The sequence below is a fragment of the Mesocricetus auratus genome, unplaced genomic scaffold (genome assembly GCF_017639785.1).
Source record: "Mesocricetus auratus isolate SY011 unplaced genomic scaffold, BCM_Maur_2.0 Super-Scaffold_100676, whole genome shotgun sequence".
Taxonomy (NCBI): Eukaryota; Metazoa; Chordata; class Mammalia; order Rodentia; family Cricetidae; genus Mesocricetus; species Mesocricetus auratus.
In genome coordinates, this window is record NW_024429266.1 from 150599647 (window position 1) to 150613479 (window position 13833).

The following is a 13833-nucleotide window of genomic DNA, read 5'->3' on the forward strand; positions in this document are numbered from 1 at the left end:
GACGTGGGCTGGTGCCTTTCGCTAGCAGGGCCATACAAGTGGCAGGGAGGCCCCCACCAGGGGATGTCCCCAAAACTGACTGCCAGGGCAGGGGAGAGGCAAGCCACTGTCATTTGTTGGAGGTGAGGAGACCAGCCTGGAGAGGGAGTTCTGGGGAGCCGAGGTCTCCCTGCCATGTTCAGCACAGACGGTGGAACCTGTGGTCCCTACCACTCTCGGCTCCTTAAGCTGTCATCTCAGGCCACCCCCTGCAGTTATGTCATCTGTAAAGCAAGGACAGAGAGACCCATCTGACCTGTGTGCCACCAGTCATCTGCCACGGAAACTCATTCTTCGTCTCTGGAACAGTGCGTTGATTGATACTGACTGAGAGTATCATGGTGACTGGGAGGAACAGGTGAAGAAAGTGCTGGAAGTGGGCTAGAATGATGCTCAGCAGTTAAGAGCACTGGTTGCTCCCGCAGAGGGTCTGGATTTGATTCCCAGTACCTCTGGTGACTCAAAACCATCTGGCATCAATCCCTGAGCATCTGCCCTCTTCTGACATCTTTAGGCACCCGGCACACATGTGTTGCACAGACATCCTTGCACCCATACACATAAAAAAAATACACAAAAAAGTGCTGGATCTGTAGGATGTTCTACAAGGCTTGGTGTGGAAAAAGGGATCAATGTGATTGGTGACCTCCAACTGTCCCCGAGCAGGAGTCTGCCAAGGTCGTTGTCAAGCCTAGAGTGGATCTCAGCTCAGCTGGGTCCCTACCTGTCCCAGTTTCTGGCCCTCAGGCCATGAGGGTGGCAAGGGCACAGTCCCTAACATCTTGTCATGTGGTAAGATTTCTAGGGACCCAGGCCCAGAAGGGCAATGCTGGTCTGAGCATTGCAGATGACCTGGTATGCTCAGTGAGCCTCAATCCTGCTGGTGAGAGGACAGACCACACCGCCAGAATCTCTGGGAACTTCTTCCAAGTGCTACAATTGGAAGTGTGCCCCGTGGCTTATATGGGAGCCTTGGTGGCTTACTTGGGAGTCCCGTCACTTACATGGGAGCCCCATGGATTACATGAGAGCCCGGTGGCTTACATGGAGCCCTGTGGTCTACATGGGAGCCCTGTGGCTTGGGAGTCTTGGTGGCTTACATGGAGTCCCATGACTTACATTGGAGCCTGGTCTGAGGTACAGATAGCTTGCTCTTAATGAAATGATGGCAGCTGTTGGAACTATTGAGGATCCTGCAGTCAAGTCCAGAGCTGGGTGGGTTCACATCTCTGCCAGTGTGTGTGTGTGTGTGTGTGTAGTGTGGTGGGGAGGAGTAGGCTTTGATTTCACAGTAGCAAACTTTGCTTGTCAGAGCTGTCACTGAGCAAGCTGTTAGAGTACAGAGGGAACCACTACAGAGCTGAGGCAGATGCCAACTTAAAAATGATTTATTTTTATTTATGTGAATGTGTGTATGTCTGTGTGGGTATATTCTGTGGGGGTGGGGAATGGGGGTGTTCATAGAGACCAGAAGAGAGCGTTGGATTCTTTGGAGCTGGAGTTACAGGGCTTTTTTTTTTTTAATTTAAATTTAGATAAGAAACAAGGTTGCTTCACAAGTCAGTTCCAAGTCCCTCTCCCTTTTCCTCCCCTCCTCCGGTGCCCTCCCCCCAACTCCCCCATTATCCCCTCATTTCCCCAGGGAGGGTGAGGCCCTCCATGGGGGTGTCCATAGTCTGTCATTTCATATAGGGCAGGGCCTAGACCCTTCCCCAAGAGTTCAGGGTGAGAGTGCGCCTCACATTGTTGGATGGGAGTCCAAAGTCTGTGTGTATACTCGGGATGGGTACTGATCTGCTGCCCAAGGCTCAATAGATTACCTAGGCCTCCTCACTGACACTCACATTCAGGGGGTCTTGATCAGTCCCATGCTGGATTCCCAGGCTGATGCCTGGGATTCAAGAGTTAACCTTTGTCAGGTCAGCTGTTTCTGGGGGTTAAACCAGCCCAGTCTTAATCCCTTTGGTCATCAGTCCTCCCTCTCTGTTACTGGCTTTCTTGAGGAGTTACAGGGCTTTATGAAAAATTCAAAATGGGTAACTCAGTTGTGGTGCCTAGTTTTTTTGTTTGTTTGTTTGTTTTGTTTTTTCGAGACAGGGTTTCTCTGTATTGTTTTTTAGAGACTGTCCTGGAACTCGCTCTGTAGACCAGGCTGGCCTCGAACTCACAGAGATCCACCTACCTCTGCCTCCTGAGTACGGAGGTTAAAGGCGTGCACCAACATGGGCTGTGGTGGCTAGTTTTATGCCAACTTGACATAAGCTAAAGTCATCTGAGAGGAAGGAGCCTCACCTGAGAAAATGCCTCCATGAGATCAGATGGTAGGCAGGCAAGCCTGTAGACCAGTGTTCTCAACTTTTCTAACCTGCAACCCTTTAATAAAGTTCCTCATGTGGTGACTCCCAATCATAAAATTACTTTTGTTGCTACTTTATAACTGTAATTTTTCTACTGTTGTGAATTACAGTGCAAATATCTGTGCTTTCCAATGGTCTTAGGCAACCCCTGTGAAAGGGTCATTTGACCCCTTTGGGGGTTGTGACCCACAGGTTGAGAATCACTGCTGTAGGGCATTTTTCTTAATTGTGGTTGATGTGAGGGGGTTCAGCTCATTGTAAGTGAAGATTCTCCTCAGCTGGTGGTGCTGAGGGTCTATAAACAACAACAACAAAAGGTTGAAATTTAAAAAGGGGGGGGCTGGAGAGATGGCTCAGAGGTTAAGATCTTCCAGAGGTCCTGAGTTCAATTCCCAGCAACCACATGGTGGCTCACAACCATCTACAATTCAATCTGGTGCCCTCTTCTGGCAGAACATGGTATGTGTAATAATAATAATAATGATAAAAAAAAAAGTTGAACAAGCCAGTAAGCAGCTGTACTCCTCCATGGCATCTGCATAACCTCCTGCCTCCAGGTTCCTGACCTGTTTGAGTTCCTGCCTTGACTTCCTTGGATAATGGACTTCGATATGGAAGTATCAGAAAAATAAACCCTTTCCTCTCCAAGTTGCTTTTGGTCATGGTGTCCATCACAGCAATAGAAAGCTTGGCTAAGACATCAGCCCTCTATAAAAGTAGCCTGTGCTCCAACCCAGAGCCATCTCTCCAGATTTTTTAAAAAATAAATACAGACACTATTCACACAAGGAAGATCAAAACAAAGCAAACTTTTGCAGGTTGAGATGTCTGACAGGAGGTGACCTTCCCCTTCTGACCCTGAGTTTATCTCCACACACAGGGCAGGGGCTGGGTGATCTGGAATCGGGTGTCGGGGCTAGCCTGTCTACATCGGTTTTCAGGAAGCTACCATTTCACCTTTGTACCGTGAAAGCTCGCAGCTGCTCACGCCCCATCACAGTGGGCTGTGGTGGTCTTTCCAGGCAGATGGGAGAAGGCCTCCTTCTTGGGAGCCCACGTGTGGGTGCTCACTCGTGACCAGCAAGCACTCTGGAGAGACTAGATGTTGCCACAATGAACAGTACAACTGCAAATCCTTATAATTTGGTCTGTGGGGATTTATGCATGAGCAGTTGCTAGAATTCACAGTTAAATTAGTTTTAATCAGTCTTCTTCAGGGACTACGTTATCCTCCCAGATATGGTCTTATTTTTCTTCCCTACTATAACAGAAGCCCTGATGTTTCTTTTGGGGGTTGGTGGTGGATGCACAACTGTCCCTAATTGAAGCCTATTGAAGCCTGTGCTTTCTAGCCGCCCTAGAGTGATCTGGGGTCCAGCAGCCAAGTGTTGGCCAGTGGGATGGAATGGGCAAGCTACACTCTGAAACAGAGGAACTGGGCTCTTTCCAGCTCATGGAGATGTCCTTGTAATGGCTGTAGTAACAGTAGCCATCTTGAACCACAGGTTAACTTGAGACCAGAAGCCTCTCATGCAACAAGATAGAGGGACTGATATCCCTGACACAGTCATGTATCTGCCATGGCCTTGGAATTCAGCTTTCCAATGGCTTTTGGAATGAGCAAGATAAACGGCTATCTTGTTTAAACACATTGGGCTCTCCCCTCACATTTGAACCTAATCTTAGCCAACACACCAGGCTGCCAGTCTCATGCTGTGCCTGCCTTGTCTTTCTGAAGAGCCTGCCTTGGGCAAAGACTGTCGGCCAAGCAGCCAGCCTGACTGCGGTTTATGCCAGCACCTACTGCTTTGAACTCTCTGCGGATGAATTCTCCAAGCCAACTGCCGCTGCTCACTGCCAAATCACTCAGGCTCCTGAAGGCTAGGGCCACTGTTTGAAGTCCCTTGTGTGAGAGCTTTTTACCCTCACAGCAGCCATTTTCATCCAGACCAGAGGGAAAGCAGCAAAAGGCCAGTGATTGGTGCAAAAATGGTTCCTCATTTGTATGAGGGACTCCATGACTGGGGACAAAGTGGTCCCTCGTTTGTATGTTGTGAGTAAAGCCCTTTATGAACAGGAAGGGCTGGGCTGTGGTTGGTGCCGACAGCACACACACCTATGAAGGCTGCCACTCTTTCAGTATGGTGAGCATCCTGTGCTGCCCCTGGTGTCATTACAAGACTAGCTTCAGCAGCAGCTCTGAAGGCAACTGAGGACTTGTGGAGAGCAGAGGAGACAAGATGGCAGAAGGGTGGTCATGGTGGAGAGCTGAGAGTAAAGGAAGATGGAAGGCTGTGAGAAACTACAAGTCCACGTCACTGGAGGAGTCCCTGTCTCTGCAATTCCTTTTTTATGATTTATTTATTGTTATGTATACAGTGTTCTGTTGGCATGTATGCATGCCAGCTAGAAGAGGACACGAGGTCACGATACAGATGGTTGTGAGCCACCAGGGGTTACTGGGAACTGAACCAGGGCCTCTGGAAGAGCAGCCAGTGCTCTTAATCTCTGAGCCATCTCTCCAGCCCCTCTACCCCTCTACAATTCTTTTTTTTCTTTTTTGAGACAAGGTTTCTCTGTATTGCTTTGGAGGCTGTCCTGGAACTCACTCTGTAGACCAGGCTGGACTCGAACTCACAGAGATCCGCCTGCCTCTGCCTCCCTAGTGCTGGGATTAAAGGCGTGTGCCACCAAAGCTCAGCTCTACAATTCTTAAGAGCTGGGGATCCCCATACAGGCCTGGAACTGAACACTAGTTGATACTATGTACCCAGGGTCCCAGCACTGTAAGTATAAGAGCTGTAACATAAGTAACTGAAGGGTTAAAGGCATGTGCCCTCATGCCTGGTCCTATTTATTCTTTTTTAAATATGTACTTATTTTTATTTTATGTGTACGGGTGTTTGCCACATGTGTGTAGTGCGTGTGAAGGCCAGAAGAGGATGTTGGATGCCCTGGAACTGAAGTTGTAGACTGTTGTGAGTCCCATGAGGGCGCTGGTAACTGAACTCTGGCCCTCTGCTAGAGCAGCCTGTGTGCTTAACCACTGAACCATTTCTTCAGTCATTTATTTAGTTATTTATTTATCCATCCATTCATTCACTCACTTATTGACAGGATCTCAAACAGTCTAGACTGGGTTAGAATTCGTTATACAGTAGAAGATGACCCTGAACTTCTGGTCCTCCTACCTCTACTTCTCCAAGTGCTGGAATTACAGGTATGACACCACAGCCATTTCATTCAGTGCTGGGGATGGAAACCAGGGCTCCATGCACATTAGGCAAACACTATGCTAACTGAGCTGCATCCCCAGCCCAATATACACACTGAAGCAGACAGCAGGTGATTGGTTCTCAGTCTCCACCTCTACTTCCTCCAGTGTGGCCTTGACAGGGGCCCTTTTCTGTCCCTCAGACTGATCATGCCAGGGGAGGGTGGACGGGGGGCAGAGGTGGGGAAGGGGAGTGACTGAAGAGGGTGGCTTCTTTGTTTAGATCTCTCCATGGTCCATTCCCAAGCAGCTTCGTCCTGGGTGACAAGGGGAGCAGCTATGTGAGTGGTTCTGAGGCTAGGGCCTGGGCTGGCCTCCAGAGCATGCCTAGCATTTGGTTTCTCATATCACTTGGCTCTGAGGCCTCAGCTGCTAACCTGCTGTGAGGTGTGTGCAGAGCCCCTGCAGTCAGATCTCCTTAGGTAGCCTCTCAGCACAGAATCAGTTCCATTTGGCTGGGACCAGTGGTGTTCTGGGGAAGGCAATTTGAATAGAGCTAGAAAACTCAAAGCCACCCCAAGGAGATGAATCTCCAACTACAGGGATGCAAACCCCACTCCATAGGCCCCATAGACCCAGGACTCTCAGATAGTCAGGATGATAGCTCATGGGTCACCAGTGCAAAGGGGCCTTCTGGAAGTTTCCCATGCCTTCTTCTTTGGTTCAAAGGCTAGCCCTGTATGTTGTAGACCCGTACAGTGCCTTTAAAACCATCAGCTTTCAGAATTTCAACAGACCTTTCCCACCTCCAAATAAAATTCCCAGAATGTGAACCCCAGACTGGGATTCTCTATCCCCATCCCAATCCTCATGTCCTCTGCACCTGTCTGGGGCCAGTCCTGCAGCCCCTGTACATGGGTAAGCTTTAAATGTCACCATGTGGTATTAGGGTGACACATCCCAGGCTGCTGGCACTGGAGGCAGCTGCTTCCGGGCACCACTCAGTCCTCAAGGACACGGCCCACAGACTGTCCAGCCATGGAACATCTCAGAAGGATGTCATGAGTACAAAGAAAGAAGTTTCTGGTATTTGGCAGACTTAGGACCTTGGTGCTGAAGGCTCAGGAATAGACCCACAATCCCCAGAGGCCACAAGTTCAAAGAACTAAAAGCCCTATGGTTTCAGCCTCAGTGGGCAGAGGTTGTAGCTCCAGGTACTGAGGCCGGAGGTTCATTGCTCTGTTCTGAGAGTTCAACGTTCCTTCCTCTCTAAGCAGCATCTCATGGTGATAGTTAATGACATCTACTGGAGCTGTGGCTCCCGTGTGAGCCTTGGGGATCGGAACCCTCAGCTCTCATAGCTGCTACTGTATCAGGCACAGGGCCCCCAGACTCACACCCAAGTAGAGGCCTTGGTTCTAACAGCCTTTGGCTCCTGAGGCCAGAGAATGCCCTGGTGTAGAAGTCTTTCAGTGACCAGAAACAGTTTCTCTTCTGTTTCCATAGGCCTTGGCGCTCTGCCCTCTACCGACCTATCTGGTGTCTCTGCTTCCACCAGCACTTGCTCCTGTGAGGTGAGGAGCAGTCATGGCTGGTAGAGAACCCATAGCCAGAAGGGGGGCTGCCAGGCTCCCTGCATCAATCGGTGTAAAGTCCTTCATGCTGGCCACCAGTGGAAATGCATCCCCTCTGGTCTTGATGGAAATGGCTACAGGCTCTCCTCAGGTCACCCTAGGGTGGTGGTGCCCAGGAAGGCTGTTTCACACTGTTGTTAGGGCTGGCTTGGTGCTTAGCAGTCAGTAGCTGCAGTCACAGAGTGGTTCCTTCAGGCCTCTGCAGAGGACTCAAAGTCCAGGCTGCTCAAGAGGTGCAGCTGACTGACATTTCTCTGCTCAAGGCACAAGCCTAAGGGGGTGGGCAGACCTGTTCAGTATTGTCAACCATTCATAGGAAACATTCAGTGCCAGCAAAGGCTTAGGGAAGGTACAACCCAACCAGCTGTCCTAGCAGCTTTTAATGGTGTGTTCGTTCCTTCCTCCTAAAGCTACACTCCAGCCTGCTGCACCACAGAGCTGACTGCTCTTATGGAAGACTGACCACAATGGAACCCTTGCCCCAACTTCACCAAGAAATTCTGCTAGTGGGAGGTAGCAGTAGCTTTGTGCTTGCTAGGCAAACTCTCTATTGAACTACATTTCCAGCTCAAAGAAAGCCTTTATCTGTAGTGTCTGCTTGTTGCTGACATCCAGTTAGCAAGGTGAAGTCACGGCATGCTCAGGGGGGTATACACAATTGATTCTGGGAAACTGAACAGAGATCACCACGGTCTTAAGCAGTGGCATCCCTCCCTAGGGAATGATGGGCACATCAGGCTCAGCCAATCAAAATTTCCAGTCAAGGTGCATCTGGAAATTTCTTCAGAATGTAAGGTGTTTGCTGAATAATTTTGCTTCTTGGAGGAGGAAGCCATCCAGGGCCACAGCAATCCTGCCAGGGCTGGGCAAAGGTGGGGCGCAGGAACCAATCAGCATTTGAACACCTGGATCCCCCTGTGCCCAAGTAGGGCCCAGCTGGGATGGTCAGGCACAAGGACCAGCATAGCAGCTTTTTAGCACAAGCTGGTTTGAGTTGGGCTCTTACCGCTTGAACCTGGACGAGCCCAGCTGGTGTGGAAGAGAGGGATAAGCAAGCTGAGGATTCCGGCTCCACCTGACAAGACATGAACACTGAGGCAGGCTTGAAGGTGAGCAAAGGGTGGGAATGGGGGTGGGCAGGGTGGGGCAGGAGGCAGAACCCAGGTCAGTGCTGATTTAAATGAGGCAAGACCCTGGGAGTCTTGGCTCAGATAAGGCAACTAACAACATCTCAGTATTTACTAATTATTTCCATCCGTGCAAATGGCAGTGATCCTCTTAAGACTTGACAAAGAGATTTCAGAAAACAGCAGATGCCAAATTAGATGTTATTAGCGGGGCAGGAGATGATCATATGAGATGTCTCAACGATCACACGCTTCGGAGGACGAGACTGAAGGCATCTTAAAGGCCCTGTGCAAATTACCCTTCCAGCAAGATGAAGCTATTCCAGCACAACTAGAACGGGCTTCGGGCTTTCACATTGTTCTCCACACTGAAGGGGAATATATACATATATATATGTATTCGCTTGATCAGAGCCCATTTTGTGACTCTTGAGTGTGGCTGCTTTTGCAGCTGTAGCGAAGTGGAAATTTTTTTCTTTCTTATCTTGGTGTGGATTCTTCAGGAGCAAGAAAAAAGGCTCAGAGTTTTCAAGGCTAAATGCTGAAATGCCATTATTTGGCACCAAGAGGAAGATTTTTTTTTGAGGAAGATTTTTTTTAAGGCAAGGTTGAGAGGCTCCAAAGCACAAGCACGGAGACTCTGCGATGCAGCCACCCCCCCCATTGGGGGAGGGAGATATTCAGACACAGCTGCCCTGCGGGGCCCTCCCTTGGGCCTTCCCTCCCCCCCAAGCTCACCTTTCACACTGAGTGGACTTAGATCAAAGGAAGGGACTTCTGGCCAAAGTCCTCTGTCAGGCCTGGAATTGGTGGAGAGGATCCTTGAAAACCCTGAAGTTCCTTTCTCTTTTTAGATGGGGACTCTTCAAGACCCCCATTTCCTCAGCCTGTACTTGAATAAATTAACAGAGCAGGAGGCTTCCTGATGTCTAGGTCCCCTCCCAAGAAGGAACCTGTTGCCCTGTCTGTCAGGTTAGAGACACCTGCTCCAGCCTTTGACTCATGACTTGAATGTAGCCACAGGTACAGAGGCTGGAATAGGGAGGAGCTTAGACCCTCACCATTTGGCCACACTGTAAAGAAATCAATTTCCTTCACCAATTTGTGTTTCTCAGTTTCTTTTACAACACAGGAGAGCTGGGTGGCAGGTTTCTGGGTCAAACTGCACAATGACAGGTTTATTGTAGAGCAGTGGTTCTCAACCCATGGGTCACACCCATTTGGGGGTTGAAACGACACTTTCATAGGGATGGCATATTAGATATCCCGCATATCAGATATTTACATAGCAGTAGCAAAATGACAGTTATGCAGTGGCAATGAAATAGCTTTATGGTTGGGGGTCACCACACCTTGAGGAGCTGTGTTGAGGGGTTGAAATGTTAGGAAGGTTGAGAACGACTTCCCTGGACCAAGGCCACCCTGCTACTGCTCTCCCATCAGCTGGACTTCTCTGCATACGAGGAGCAAGAACCCAAGTCCAGCTGGCTTGAAGTAAACCAGAGGCCTGTAGATGTCCAAAAAAATCTAACTGTGCCCTGTTCGCACACAGCTAGATCCTGCTGCTTGCAGGCTGAGTGGCTCACATGCTAAGGTCCTGTTGAGCTCTGCTGTGCCTAGGAAGGCTTCCTCCTTAGAGATGCTAAGGGGGAAGAAGTGAGGTGGAGGGCATGCCATTGCGTCTTCAGTGAGCAAACATATTCGGGATAAGCTTGGGAGGTACAGTCCAGCGTGGGCGGTGTGAGCGGTGCTTCGGTGTGAGCGGTGCTCCGATGTGAGCGGTGCTCCGATGTGAGCGGTGTTCCCGTGTGAGCGGTGCTCCCGTGTGAGCAGTGCTCGAGGATGCATGGCTGTGAGTAGACCCCAGCTGGACCACACTGACTCCAGTCAAGAAGACAGCCTGAGGTCCAGGCTGGCATAGGGGCCCCATGATGTCACCCATGACCTAGGCCCCTCTGTATTGTGCCCTGCTGTCCTAAGTCCTAAATGTCTTGCACAGGACAGTGACTCCAACTGTCTAGTCCTGCAGTGTCTGAATGCTACCCCAATCACACCTTGTACATGAGAAGAGTTTGGCCACAACCCCTTGTTGGCCAAAAGTGGCTAAAAGAGTCACTATGAAGGTAGCTGGGCTTGTCTGACTTGTTTTAAGGGACTGCCATTTTCCATAAGAAAGGAAAGAGATGGATGTTAGTTAGGTAGACAGCTGGCATCCGGCTGTCGGGACTGGGAATGGGCTCAGAGGCTGGTGTGGTTCACACCACTCCTGCCTGGAGTCCTACACTTTCCCATTGTCACTGGGTCCTGAAGCAGTGATTTTAGGAATGAAGCATCATGGGTACAGTGGAAAAACCTGTGTCTGTCCCTTCTTTTCCAATCTGACCCACAGCAGGAAACTGAAACCCCCCTCTCGTGTGTGTGTGTGTGTGTGCGTGTGTGTACACAACATGCCACCTCTGTCATGTCTGCTTTTGAAGTGTACCTAACCGGTTTGTTCTGAATCACCTCCCACAACTTGCTGGCTCATTTGGCTTTGATTTAGGGACTGGTGCTAACGCTCAAGACGCCTGTGTGCCACTGTCACATAAATGGCATCATTTACTTGTCAATTCTCCTGTCAATTTGAGTTGTTTGGTAACTGTGATAACAAGGGGTGCTATGACACCGCTGTGACACACGTTCTGCATCTGACTTCCTTGAAAGCCCTTCTGGGTGTTGTTCTGAGGAACAAAGTCACCGTGGTCATAGTTTACACATCTGAGTGCCACTTATGCTGCTATTTTCTCCCCAGTGGTTTTAACAGTCCCTGAAGATTTAGAAGCAGGGTCATGACACAGACCAGGAATTCTCAAACTGGGGTCCTGAGACCTTGCAAAGGAGTTATTGTTTTTTTAAAAGATGTATTTATTTATTTTATGTCTGAGTGCTCTGTCTGCATGTAAAACTTTGTCCCAGAAGAGGGCATCTGATCCCACTATAGATGGTTGTGAGCTTCCATGTGGTTACTGAGCTCCCATGTGGTTACTGGGAAAAGAACTTAAGACCTCTGAAACAGCAGCCAGTGCTCTTTAACCGCTGAGCCATCTCTCCAGACCCTCAAAGGAGTTTTTGAAATCATTACCATTTTTAAATAATGTAAGACAGCCCCTGTCTTCTCATTTTCTCACAGATGTCCAGTAGAATTTTCTAGGCACATTCTGTGTTGACATCATAACTCTGGCAGCTAGGAGGATGAGCAAGAATGTATGAGTGCCCTTTAAAAGTCTCTTGGGCTAGGTGTGGTGGCACACCAGGAATCCTAGCACTTGAGAGGTTGAGGCAGGAGGATTTCAAATTCAAGACCAGCCTGGACTACCTAAGTAAGACTGTCACCAGAACAATCATTTTAAAATCTATGTTAGAGGATACTGTGATGGGTCAGTAGATATTTACCACCAAGCTGGACAATCTAATTTGGATCACTGGGACTCACATGGTGAAAGGAGAGAAGTAACTCTTCTAAGCTGTCCTCTGACCTCTGTATGTGTACCATGGTATGTTTGCAAACACACACAATAAGTAAATTAATTAGTTAACTAATGTATTTTGTTTTGTTTTGTTTTTCGAGACAGGGTTTCTCTGTATTGTTTTGGAGCCTGTCCTGGAACTTGCTCTGTAGACCAGGCTGGCCTCAAACTCACAGAGATCCACCTGCCTCTGCCTTCCGAGTGCTGGGATTAAAGGTGTGCACCACCAATGCCCAGCAACTAATGCATTTTTTAAATTATTGTTATTATTAGTAGTAGTAGCATTTTTTAAGACATGGTTTCTCTGTGTAGCCCTGGCTATACTGGAACTCACTCTGTAGACCAGACTGGCCTCAAATTCAGGTATCCCTCTGCCTCTGCCTCCCAAGTGCTGGGATTAAAGGCGTGTGCCACCACTGTCCAGCCTAAAAATTATTTTTAAAAAGTCTTTAAGCCAGGTATGATGACCCATGCCTGTAATCTCAGCACTTGGGAGCTGTAGGCGGAAGATCAAGAATTCAAGGTTATCCTCAGCTATATAACTAGCCTGAGGCCAGTTTGGGCTACATAAGACCTTTCCTTAAACAAAAGGAAAAGTGTGTTTAACAACGAGTGTCATGAATGTAGACAGTGAGAATGGACACCAAGGTCCTCAGTGTTTAACAATGTAAAGGAGTCTTGAGATCAAAGCCTTTCAAGATTGCCAAGGGTAGAACTATCCTTTAGACCCATGGGGCCAGAACATGACAACCCAGCACCAGAGTCCACAGGGTACAGACTGAAGCTGCTGTGTGCCTTCTGCCTGCTTCTTCAATCCAGGAGAGCTTCTTGGGATGCTGTTGATAAAGGGGCTTCGTCAGGTGGAAGCAAGCAAGCTCTGGCGTTGTCACTAGTCCTGAGTGGGGAGCTCAGGACAGGCTGTCACTGGGAACCACCTTATTGGAACACACATTTTGTTCTTTTAGCACTGAGCCAAGTGAGTTGAACAGCCTGTTTCTAAAACCTTAATTGAGGCTAGTGCATGGCTCAGACTAACCTCACATGTAAATGACAGCTTGTGTTTGCACCAATCACAGCCAGCCTCACATGATGAAGGGTTGAAAAGCACCAATCACAGCCAGCCTCACATGATGAAGGGTTGAATTTGGGCCTTACTCCTTTAGCTCCAATCACATCTAGGGAAGTTTATGTCTGGGCCATTCACAGCCACAGTCACAGCAGTCCCTCTTCCAGGCCACCAGAGAAAGTAGTCTTCCTCCTCTGGCCTCTAGGAAGAAATGGTTTCAGAGTCGCCTAGAGTTCACCAAGACTTGTAATAACAAAAGTCTTATACTGAAACAGCTGTGGTTGAAGCTGCACTTCCGAGAGTTGCAGCAAGCAGCTGCAGTTGTTGCGAAGTTTTCTCAGTGTATAAGGGTAATCTGATAGTCTTTTTGCCTTTTGCTCAGAGAAGCCATGGAGAATCTAAAAGCTGCTAAGCAGGGAGTCAAATTGCAGGAACATAGACATCAGAAGGATGTGCTGACAGTAAGAACCTAGAGGAGTTATAATTAACAATGGTGACTTTAGAAATGCCTGACACCTGCCCAGCACTGCAGGGTCAGTGGAATCTCCTCCTCTGTCTCATTATTCTCAGAACTATTTAGGCTGCCCACCTGGTGGCTGAGGTTGCCACAGTGTCATTGATCCAGTCCCTCTGGTCCTATCCTGTCTGTCTTGGGCCAAAGGGAGGCTGTGTTTGAGCAGAGAACACGCAGGCAGGCTGGAAGACCAGAGAGTGCAGGGAGAGGTGGGTCTTCCCTCCAATGACTCCAATACCACCACCTACCGCAGGCAGTGACACCAATGGGAGGCGCCCAGGTCAACCCTCAGGCCCTGCCTGATCAGTGGGCCTAGTGATGCTTCTAATGCCTAAGGCATCAAGTCAGGCCCTTTGGAGTTGAGCTGGTTCACCTC